Source organism: Ceratotherium simum, chromosome 36 (assembly GCF_057802395.1).
Source record: "Ceratotherium simum simum isolate JZ-2026a chromosome 36, ASM5780239v1, whole genome shotgun sequence".
Classification (NCBI taxonomy): domain Eukaryota; kingdom Metazoa; phylum Chordata; class Mammalia; order Perissodactyla; family Rhinocerotidae; genus Ceratotherium; species Ceratotherium simum.
In genome coordinates this window covers 8,544,615-8,557,270 of record NC_141935.1, presented here as the reverse complement: position 1 = coordinate 8,557,270, position 12,656 = coordinate 8,544,615, and the positions used below count along the sequence as shown (strand labels likewise).

Sequence of the window (12,656 nt, the reverse complement as noted above, 5' to 3'; positions counted from 1 at the left end):
AATTATCACTTACTCTGAGTTTCATTTCAAATGGAAAAGTAATGTACTGAATGGTAAACACTGGGATTGATGTAGACTGTCTCGGAACTGAACTGAAAATCACGTAATCAATCACAAATTTTTGGCTGTTATAATGACTGAATTACCTGGGTGAATTATAGTGTGATGAAAAAGAACCTAGTTATACGGACTGTCTGACCTCTGTGTCGTCAATTGTATAACAATCTGATTGATTACTCTGTGACTGGCCTAAACTATCTGGAAAATGATCAATTTTCTGTCTTGTCTAATCTTGTCCACATTATAATGCAGGCTACTGCTAAGGCTGCATTATACTGGGTTCTCCATCACTGGTGAGCAAGGTCACTGTAATTGGTGATACAGGAGGCCTTTCCTCATCATGTGAATAGGGGATTCAGATTTCAACAGCGCCCTAAAAAGGAATCGTTTAATTTAATCAGAGTATCGGCAGTTAAGTGGTAGTCCTTGTCTCAAGTTGTACTTGAAAAACCTGGTCCTATTGATATCGAACCAAGTGGGCTCACCTCCTGGTGAATTAAATAAGACTCTACACCAGAGGAAGTTGTCTCACAAAGTAAAATGTATTTGCAGCAAATAGGAGGCCTTGAGGAATCATTTCCAAAGTCACTGCGTCCCGGAACAAAGGAAAGCAGGAACTTTTATTTGGTTGGGGAATGAATATTCCAAAGGGAGAGGCGGGTATTCGCTTGCACAGGCTCAGTTGGAGAACATGCTTCCACATAATGAGGCCTCAGCTCCTCCTGGAGAGATCTTTGCATTAAAGATAAGGCAAAGTTCACCGGCATCGCTCTTGTGGTGAGGCTTGGTCAGTTTCAAGATAGCTGGTGGTTACATCCTGGCTTGAATGCCTCGCTTAATCAGTTTCAGGATGGGTGGTGGTTACATCTCCTTAACACACAAAAGGAAAAGAAGCAGCCTGGAAAAACAGTTAATCGCTTCCAAACCCACCTTTGAGTTTCTCAAGGCACCTAGTCGGTGACACTATCAATCCAGCATCCCCATTGCTGACTGTTATCATGATTTTCAAAATATCAGATGTTTTGCCACCTGCATAAATCTGACTTTTTCTTCTATTTCATTCTTGTGTTACTTTCTAGGGATTAATTGTTAATTTTTTTAAAAAAATAAATAAAATTGTTACAACTAGAGAGTGGGTGATAACAGTAAGAATCGTATAGTACATGAATCCATAGAATCTCCAAAAATAGTCATAGGTCTACTGATAATGGATAGAGTGACTATAAATACTTATAATAAAAAAGCCTTAGCCTTTTGATTTCCCTTAGTACTCACTTGCATACTTGTTTTAACAGTGGGAACCCAAACATTGGACACAGGCTAAGAAAAAGGCTAATATTATTTAAACGCCTTAGTGGCCAGATCACAAAAACTAATTTACTCTCATGGATTGTGCATGAAATGTTGGGATTCACTGAGATTTAGTTTATATCATCCTGAAGTTGCAGAGTATCTTCATAGTAATTCCTTTCGGAAACTCTTTGTGGTTGGCATTTATAATGATTAAGGCATACAGGTATCTTATCTGCCACAGTCTTCAAATTGCTATTCCAACCATCACTTGTACCATCAGTAAACTTTCAAAGAGATCGTATAGAGGGAGATTTAAGAATTAAAACCTGATTACTCTAGGTTAAAAAAAAAGCCTACATAGTAAAGTACAATTTTTCTTTAAAACTTAGCAAACGTGGAAACCAAAAGTTCAGGAAATTTATACCAAGTGATGTATATGGTCAAAATAAAATTCACTCAAATTTTAAGAATTAAAGAGGCAGTTCTGAAAAATTGTGAAACAGTTTGAAATCACTTCAATTTTAGGGTTTAAGAAACTTACCGGTTTATTTTTTATTTTTGGCACTTGATGACTATATTTTAAGGTAATGTCAGTAACTCCTTAGAGCCTGACTCAAATTCTGGCATGTTTTTGTTTCCATTTCTTCATCTCAACATCAGTTACCACTTAAGTACTCAGATTGACCAGATTGACTGTCATGTCTTTAAATTATTGTATATCTATTTTTAAGTTCATCTATTAGAGACATATGAATTCAGGAATATATTTAGGATGTAAATTAACAAAAGGAACAAAAGCCCTCACATGTAGTAAACTTTCTTAATTAAAATTAATGATGCAGCATGTTTACTCCTTGATATATATCCAAGAAAAATGCATGCACGTGTGCCTCAAAAAGGTTCGTGGAAGAATGAACATAACTTCATTATTCGTATCAACCCTAAATTGAACATGACCCACATGTCCCTCAAAAATTAATTGGATCAATAAATCGTGATGTGTTCATATCATGGAACACTCCACACAGTGAAATGAACAAGGTGTAAGGCTACAAGCAGCAGCACAGATGACTCTCTCACGTATACTTTTGAGCAAAAGAAGCCTAACAAAATAATACATGCTGTCTACTTCTGTTTATATCAAGTTCCCATTATACTGAGTGTTAGAAGTGACCACAGATCCCTTCAGAGGGATCCCCTTCAGGGGGGAGGGGAGGAGGAAAGTGGGTGATGATTCAGGGAGACACAAGGAAGATTCCTGAAAGACGTTCCTTCTTGATCTGGGTGGCGGTTACATAGATTTATTCACATTGTGATAATTCCTGGGTGATTTGTAAACTTTCCTGTATGCATATTATACTTTAATACGGTGGTTTTTCAAATTATATTTTTTTAAAAGAGACCCTTGAAAATCATCACCCTACTCTGGAAAAAAATAAGCAGTATTGGGGCGGCCCGGTGGTGCAAGCTGTTAAGTGCGCATGCTCTGCTGCAGAGGCCCCGGGTTCGCCGGTTCGGATCCCAGGTTCGCACTGGCGCACCGCTTGTCAAGCCATGCTGTGGTTGCGTCCCATATAAAGTGGAGGAAGATGGGCATGGGTGTTAGCCCAGGGCCAATCTTCCTCAGCAAAAAGAGGAGGATTGGCAGATGTTACCTCAGGGCTGATCTTCCTCACATAGACACACAAAAAGGCAGTATTTTTAACAAGCTGAACAGTGAATCAATTTTAATAATTTCCTATTATCATCATCATCATCATCATCATCAACTATAGTGACCATGCTGTGTATTACATTCCTATGACATTTATTTTATAACTGGAAATTTATACTTTTTGACCTCATTCACCCATTTCCTGTTATTTATTATGATAAAGATGCTATAGAGGAAAAACTACAGAGGACAGTGGAGTATATAATGCAGAATGGTGTGGTGGAAACAATTAGAGATTTTTAGTCAAATGATTTGAGTTCTGTCATTTAGTTGCTATGATTGTGATCTTTAATTTTCTGTTCAGCTGGAATATAGCCAATTTTATATACATAAATATGGTGATGTATATAAAAGCATTTTGAAATGCCCACCAAAAATATCACTTGTTATCAACACTATTGATATTTATTTGACATAGAAATTTCCATTTATGTCTCCATGAAGACTAGACAATTGACTGGAAAGAATAATTTAGCCATGTCCTGAAAGATACCTTATCAAACGACCTATTAGAATCCAGATAATCAATGGCATCGTCTATTCTTTAATGTGTCAGTCACGTGATTTTTAAAAGAAGGAGTTCATCTGATATGATTTTCGTTCATAGACTATAATATGTTGGAAATTGATGCAATCCTAGATATTATCTCAAACTCCTTATTTTACACATGCGAAAACTGAAGGTATGGCTTCATGAAGAGAATTGTTCCAGTCTCATTCACTGATATATATAACTTTGGTACTTACTGTGGTGTCGACCGCAAAATTGGTTCTCAGTTAGTATTTGTTGGATGAATTACTGTAAGTAAACTTTTTATTGACAAAAGTTCAGTAGTGAAAGATATTCTACTTCTCAAGTTTTTTGTAACCAAGCTGTTCTTTGCTTGCCTTGATTATAAGTTGCAAAAGGTTTTGTTAACAGCTTTGTGAATAGAGTAGTAAAAAATTCTATCATATCATAGAAAGGTAATAAAGCAGTTTCTTAAATAACTATACCTAAATATTATTGATTAATAGACTCCACATTTATGGAAACATGTTTTGATTTTAAAGTCTTCTGAATATGTTAAATTTCACTTATAGGAAATCTTAATGGAACAAGATTGTGAAATGCCTTCAACATGCATAGATTTTGGTTGTAAAAAAACTTCCTTTATTTCAATCCAAATTGCAGTTGTTTTAACAACAGATGGTCCTTTTCTTTGAATGTTGGAATGCTCTCGCATTCTACCAGTTCAATTAATCTTAATGGTGTCTTTAAGGGCTTATGGTACTGTACCAGTGCTAAGGTACTGTAGAAGTGTAAATAACACCGACGCCCTTCCTTTAAGCGTCCACAAATTTAAGCATCAAACTTTTGAGAACCTTCCTGGGGAACTGGACTGGGGGTATGGTAGGTCAGAGATGGAGCTGGTCATTGGTAAGGAAAACAGTTATTAGCTGCTAATATTGTGGGTCAATGAAATCAGGGGCAAAGCTCAAAGCAGGAAGAGAGGCAGAAATCAGAGGAAAGAAAATCTGGGTTTCTGAAAGGTTTCTTGGAGGAAGGAGATGCAGAAATTAAACCTTCCTCAAACAAAACACAAAACGTTGCTATGATATTTGGAAGGTGTGCTATGGGTTTGTACTCGCCAAGATTCTATCCAGGAATCAAAGTGGGGTGAATGTCTTCAGGAAGTCCCATTAACTGGTTAAGAAAGAGTGATGACATTGTTTTTACTTTTCCTTTGAGAAACCTACCCCGGGGTGACAAGACCTCATTTTCAGTTTTTACTGAATAACAATAACATCGTTCCCCTGACTCCCTAACTCAACCTCATACCCAGGGACTAATTTAAAGTATGTTCTATAAAAATTCCAAAATTTTTTTTGAAAACCACCCTTCTTCAGAAAGGAAAAAAAGATAATAAAACTTTCGGTTATAGCCTGATCAAGTCCACTGAGCATCATCTTTAGACAAAAGAACTTTGTCAGGTTGTATCTTTATTTTTCTCGTCTATGACAAATATTTTAAAACTTTAGAGCTCTTATTTAGTAATGCGATAATGCAAGAATGCTTTGTTAGCCAAATTAAGGGTTTTTCTTTCAATAAAAGTTTATTGAAGTTACTATATGCTAAGCACTTTTCTACATGCTGTGTAACTATGTAAAATATTCAGTATTAGGCAATGGTAGGCTTTGTTGATTTCCCGAGGAAATTCAGTGTTTAAATTGAACATTTGAAGTATATAGAATCCTTAAAAATCTTTAAAAATTCATTTGTGTCTGTAATTGTTTGAAATCTCTGCTGGTGCAGGATAAAATATTTCCACTGAAAATTTCCAAAAGAACTAGCTACATTCTGTTATTGAGTATTTTGTTTGTGAAAATTTGGGTGGGAACAGTAGGGGACCTTTTTTCAGAAGATTAATTAATTAATCCAGTGTTTCATTTACCAAGTATTTATTGAGTACTTGTGATGTCTGGTGTATTATGTTGTGTTATGCACTGCGTATGCAAAGGTTACTAAGACATTCTTATCTTGATTCACGGGAAGTTTGCATGCCGATTTGTAGTTTGATATACGAGACTCCCCAGCCAAAACTAGAAAGTAACGATGTCTTGCATTCAGCCCATAAAAACGTTGAAAAATTGCCAACTGATTGCTACTTCTGTGGTGACAACCATTGGGTATATAGTCCTGGTTCCAGAGACGTTAAATTCAATAAGACTGTGTGGATATATATGCATGTCTGTCTGTGTGAGTGACAGAAAGCAGGTGAGAGGTGAGGGAGTTGTTTTAAACTTGATTAATAATGAAAAAGGTTCTCTTTCATAAAAAATAAAAGCAGAACAGTCATATTTTATGCAAAATATAGACTTAGCAGTGATGCACTAAAGCTGGCTTGTACCAGCTTATGAAAATTGACTTGTACCAGCTGGTAGGGGAGGATGGTTAAATTTTCAAGAATTTTATGAATTGGTTAAGCATAGCCATTATTAAAAATTAATATTAAATAATTAATTAAATAATTAAATAAAATTAAATTATATTAAAAACAAAAAGTAATTAGTATTAAAAATTCATCACTTCCTAATTATTTTACTACATTTTATTATTCTCTATGCTTTTGAGTTTATTTACATGTATTGCACCTGTAAGGAGGAGAAACTATATAAAACAGTGCTCTGTGCATCTCTTCCCACCTCTACATTCAGTGACATCAGATTGGTAGCTTGAAATTGGCTTTGGGAGTATTAGACAAATACTACCAATCAGGTACCCCCTCCAAACTTCAAAGGGCAGTTAGTTGTAAAACATTTGCCAGCACACCAGTGGCTCACATGCCAGGCTCACCACTCTCTTCTTTTTGTTTCAAAGGGTAGAATCACAACCTCATTAACATTCATTTTTTCTTAGTCCAAATTTGTCATTTCTCACCTTGTAGAACTTGAAGGAAGCAGATGGCAAATCTATGAACTAGTTAATCACTGTTCTTGGAGTTGTATTTTGCGTTTAAGGGAGCTAACGTAGGACACGGATGAAACCAACGCTTCCCAAGTCAAGCCACAACATACAGGATTTACCTTGTCTAAAGTCATGGTGGTGGAGAGAGCAAATGAACCCAGAATTAAATTGGGCGTGAAAAAGCTTATTTATCGTCCTGTCAATTGTGAAGCTCCTTGTAAAGACATGGATTAAATGAATATTCATCACAGATAAATATTCATTCAATGATTGTCCCTGCTGCTTTGTCACTATGAGAATAGATTAGGAGTACTCTGTCAATAAGTGGGCATTTGGGGAACAAATATATATCTGACTATTCATTGAATACACAGTATAATGAGTCCAAAGTGCAGTGTATGAAAGCAAAACTGTGGGTATATCATATATATATACAGTAAAACATTTTTAGATATATTACAGCTAAGTGTCATATTAGCCTTTATTTCATTTTACTAAACTCTTTGTACTTATTATTTCACACTTACAGGGTCCTGATGGTTTTCTTTTTGGGGAAACCAAAGCGAGCTTAGAATTGTGGCAGCAAACCACATATAAAATAAATATGAAAAAGGAATCAAATGATATTTAAGAAGAGAATGTAGCTTTGTGACGTTATAATTAGCTGATGAGAAATCTTTTACAGAATTAATGTTTAGCTTTGTTCTGCACAGAAAGACAGTTTATAAAACGTCTGTGTCTATATCTATCTATATATACCTATATATGATGTATATATGATATATATCAGAGATTAACAAAGTTTTTCTGTGAAGGGCAGGATAGTGAACATTTTAGCCTTTGCAGGCCCTCGAGTCTCTGTCGCAGTGCTGAACAACCAGAGACAATATGGAACTGAACGCGAGTGGCTATGTCCCCCTAAACTATTTTGGGGGCAAGATTTGGCTCATGGGGCTGCAGAATGCTGGGCCTTGATCTGTAGCAACGGAGATTTGGTAACTGCCCCAGCTAATTTTCTAAAAACAAGAGTTCTCCTTTAGGACCTGAATCACTTAATAGGAGTTCTATTTTGATCGCAGTAACTGGGGAATCCCCAAATTTCACCGTATTTGCATGATGAAGACTGAAAGTGATGGGGAAGTAAGAGTGCACGTTCACTGCTAGCCATGGAGTGAGGAGTTCTCTAGATGTTTTACCCTCTAAAATATTTCTGCAATTGTCTGCATGCACCATGTGAGGATATTGTAGGATATCTGGGTCATCCCAACCCTTTAATGTAATTTTCACAGTTAGAAGCACAATGTCAAATTTGCTAGGCGTGAGATGATGATGAAATCTCATAGATAGGAAATACAACTGCACTGGTTTAGGGACCTTGCTTTTTAAACATGAGATTCTAAGAGTAAGTAAGATGAAAGTTTGGGCACTGAAACCAACATTATTAAGCGTTGCTGGGACAGGACATACTTTCCCATCCCTCTGTTAAAGTGCACCGAGAACAAGCAAACATAACTTAGCTGCTGGCTTCTGGAAGATGGCAACGTGAACCAACTAAAATAGCTTACCTATAGAGCGTGATGGTTTATTTTATGTGTCAACTTGACTGGGCCATGGGGTGCCCTGACATTTGGTCAAATATTATTCTGGGTGTTTCTGTGAGGGTGTTTTTGGATGAGATTAACACTCAAATTGGTAAACTTAGTAAAGTAGAATGCCATCCATAAGGTGTGTGGGCCTCATCCAATCAGTTGAAGGCCTGAATAGAACAAAAAGGTTGACCCTCCCCTGAGTAAGAGAGAATTGTTCCTGCTTGATGGCTTTCACACTGGGACATTGGCTTTCTTCCTGCCTTTAGACTCAACTGATACATGGGCTCTTCCTGGGTCTCCAGCCTGCTGGCCTTCAGACTGGACCTACACCATTGGTTCTCAGGCCTTTGGACTCAGAGTGGAACTAAACCATCAGCTCTCCTGGGTCTCCAACTTGCTGGGACTCACCCTGCAGATCTTGGGACTTGCCAGCTTCCATAATTGCATGAGGTAATTCCTTACGATAAATTTCTTTCTGTGTATATTGGTTTTGTTTCTCTGGAGAACCCTAATACATGAAGATGAACAGTTTGCTCATCAAGAGCAAACTTGTTTCAAGATGGTTGCCACACTGCACCCACCAATCCAAAACTATGATGTCATAAACTCTGCCAATTCTAGCCAGTTCCCTACTTTGCAAGATTCACCTCAAAATTACCCAGCCCAGGCCATAGCACTCTACAAATATAGTCCTCTGACTTTCCCCTCTGGACATTACTATAAATCCATCATGGTGGTATTCCCCTCTAATGTAGTAGATCTAATAATCATAGCTTTGCCCAAAGCTGGTTTTTCTGATGGTCTGGAAGAGTTGACAGTTGCAATTTACTGGACATTGATTTGAATTAAACATTTAACAAATATTTACCATGGACAAGGCTTTGTGCTCAGTGGCTGGGAGTGTACGGGTCAACAAGAGAAACTCAGGCCTCACCTCCATGTCCTAAGAGAATTTAGATCCTGTGAAATTCCCTCCACTATGAAGACTCTAGTCGGGTAAAACCAAACTTGTCTCTCACCTTGTCCTGACTTTCTTTGCGTGCGTAGTTGACAGTTTCTCTTGAACATTTTTCTATAGGAACTTGTAAGTAAATAGTGATGTGCTCTCACATAATAGCACCTGCTTGTCATATGTCAAGAATGTACTAAAACCACTTCTGAGTTCAGTTCTGTTAGGCCATTTTTCCTGATCCATTCTTCAGCTCTCTGTCCTCACACTTTTCCGTACACTTTTGAAAAGGCCACTGGGATCTGCCTCACTCATGCACAGACCAATTGACTTGTGATTCTGAACAGACCCACTGGCTTTTACTTGGGCCACAAGTAAGATATAAACAACAACCCTTAGATTTAGCCAGTTACTGAAATGAATCCCATTTTGGCTCCAATATTTTACGATTCATTGGCACTTAATTTCTGTGAATGTAATCAAGATAATAGAAGTCTCCCATTAAATCGATGGCATGCTCTTTTTGCTGTTAGCGTAAATCAAAACAAGAATCAACCCTTCACTTTATTAAAAGTAAGAATCCAACTTCATAGAGTTATAGCTGATTGAAAAGAAAGCTGACATTTGTAATGATCAGAGTCACTGTTTCCATGCAAACGTCTTGCCCACATTCGTTCACAGAAAGATCCTCACCAGGCAGAGTAGATCTCATCACTCATTTATAGGGAAGGGTGAAGATGATGAAAAGTAGCTGGTGTCAGGAGAAGAGAGCAACTGGTTGACATACCCACTGTATTGATTAAAGATAAGTTATTAAGATATACCTAGCTGTGTTTGAAGCGAGACACACATTGCTGAGTGCTAATTTCTCAAGGCACCTGCTGTTTTTACACATGTGAATCCAAATCCACAGGTGTATAACCGCTCAAGTGCAACTAATTGTGCCTATTTTTGGTCCTACGGCAAGGCGAGTGGCCAACTACATACCTAATTCATTATGCGAGGGAGCAATTAGTTCAATGTAGAATTTTTGTTGGGAGGTCCCTTTTTTTTTTTTGCCGCATAATTGTTGGGAAATCTTTTGAGGTGTGACCAGCTCTTTTCACCTAATGTTTGGCCGTGTTTCTGGAACAGTCACGCACAGCAGCTTAGCACACCTGTGCTAAAAACCAGTGGAAGGCATTCCCTTTTACAGACCTTGCAGCTCACACAGAACCAAATATATGTCTGGCTTCACTCTCTCATAAAATGAGTGTAACTAATTAGAATAGCAAAAACGTTACTTTTTATTACAAGGCTGTGTTAATGCAGTTGCTTTAGTTTGCCGTTATTCCTTAATAAGATACAATAAAACCACCATAATGCATGTAAACAACTATCCTCTCTGGGATAAAACTGGATTAATGACATATTTTGTGTTTATAGAAACAAACACCATTTAGCAGCCATTCTTCTCAAGAGATTTTTCTTAACCAGCAGCCAGGTACTTATTTTAGACCTAAAAGGAAAACATAGTTAATAATATTGAAAGGTTATTAGTGCAATAGGATACTTATCATCCTTGCACAATAGAGAAAGCAGGTTCCTTTAAAAGAAGCATAAAGAAAATTTGCGTATTTATACGAAACGTGGGACTGTTGACTTTCTCTCTCTCAAGGTTTAGAGTTAATTTTAATTATGAATTCCCTTGCTGGTTAGGACCTGACAAAGAAGGAAAGAAAGTAGTCATTTCTGAATTGAAAGTTTGAAGCATTCTTTGTTAACCATATTTTAAACAGCAAGATAGGAAACTTTCAGATGGTGAGATGGCATTTTTGGCTTAATTAACTTTGGCTTAGAAGTCGGAGATGAATAGATTCTCCCTTGATACGAACCTCACCTCCCACTTGCACAGCTAATCTGCCTTATATATCTGATTGGATTAAGTAGTGTCCTTTAAAATGGACAGAGTAGAACATTTCACTATTTCTTTGTGCTCTTTTGCTCACTCTCTTCTTATTTTTAAATGAAAAGGACTCCTTTTAATTGAAAGCAGTTTCAGAAATTAAGGGGTAATATTTAGCTCAGTATGTTAGTTTCCTATTTCTGCTGTAACAAACTACCACAAATTTAGTGGCTGAAAACAACACGGATTTATTATCTTATAGTTCTGGAAGTCAGAAGTCTGAGATGGAATTCGCTGGGCTGAAATCGGGGTATTGGCAGGATTGCATTCTTTCTGGAGGCTCTAGGGGAGAACTGGTTTCCTTTTCTTGTCCTGTATCTTGAAGCTGCCTGCATGCCTTGGCTCGTGGCGCCTCCCTCCATTTTTCAGTGCTAGCCATTGCTTCACCCAGGCCCCTGCTTTCCTCGTCACATCTTCTGCTCTGATTCTGACGTTCCCGCCTAGCTCTTATAGGGATCCTAGTGATTACATGGGATCCACCTGGATAATTCAGGCTAATCTCTCAGCTCAAGATCCTTAACTTAGTAAATTAGCTTAATAAATCTTTTTTTTTTTTTTGCCATGGAAGTGACACATTTCTAGGTTTTGGGGATTAGGATGTGGATGTCTTTGGGAAGCTAGTATTCTGACTGTCACACCCAGTCATTGCTGTGCTTATTTAGTTCCTAGTTGCTCACTTTATTCGCGTATACTATTTTTTCCTTCTAATTTTTAGTGCTTTTGTCGGAATGTGACATCTTACGTGGGTTCTTAGTGAGTTTCTGGGTGAATATGCCTATTCTAGTGATGAGTAGTATCACCGGCCCCAAGCCCCATAAGATGTTAACTACAACCCTGCCTGGAGCAAGCCTAACATGTTATCTTCAGTTTACAGGAAACCACACTGAGAGGAAGGAGCAGAAGGCTGAGACATGCGGTCAAGGCTAGCCTAAACTCGTTGAAGGCAACATGGCGGTCCAACTTGACATGACATAGACTCCGCAGCTCACTGTACGTTCATTGTAATACGTTACCATACTAAATAATATACCTACCCACAGCCATGTCAGGAAACACCAGACCAAACAAGGAAAGAAAAGAGGTGGCACCCTATTCCCCGAAAAGCCTGCCCATTTCCCCGAATTACTGTGAATATTCCTCCTCTTCGTTACTTTGACTCCTGTAACAACTGCTGGATCACCCCTAAAGCTGAGAGGTTGATTTGTGAACTTAGTTCCCACTCATCCATTCTTTGGCCACTGAATAAAGCTTGCATTGTTGAACACTCAGCTTCGGTTTTGTTTCAAATCTGTGACAACAAACTGGAAAGAACCTTCTGAGGAAGAGACGGATTGTGGGTACGAGGCCCACCTGTGGGCCCCTCCTTGGAGCTCCTCCAAGTGTGGGTTGGAGTCCCACCGGAGTGAGGTGAAATTGGTAACAGTATGTGATTCAGTCAGTCATCTACCTCTTCATGTTTATTATTCATTTGTGAAACTGATATTTATTTACTGCCTATTTGGTGCAAGATGCTGGATAAAAAGAAATGAATTAGTGATGACTCACATCAGATTCTTTAGATGCAGACTGGTCCTGCTTCCTTCCTTTTAAATTATTGAAAATTAGTTCTAAGATACAGAATGTAGGTTGACTAGCCATTGCTCCCTTCTAGTTACTTT

The 12,656-nt window shown here is 37.9% G+C and overlaps 1 long non-coding RNA gene across 1 annotated transcript in view; it reads left to right on the top strand.

The window, feature by feature from the left end:
- Nucleotides 1-12,266, top strand: part of LOC147912343 (uncharacterized) — a 28,809-nt gene extending 16,543 nt beyond the window's left edge. The window contains exons 2-3 of the long non-coding RNA XR_015550001.1: nucleotides 8,371-8,554; nucleotides 11,866-12,266. This is a non-coding gene — a long non-coding RNA (uncharacterized LOC147912343). The remainder of the gene's footprint in view (nucleotides 1-8,370; nucleotides 8,555-11,865) is intronic.
- The last annotated feature ends 390 nt before the right edge of the window (nucleotides 12,267-12,656 follow it).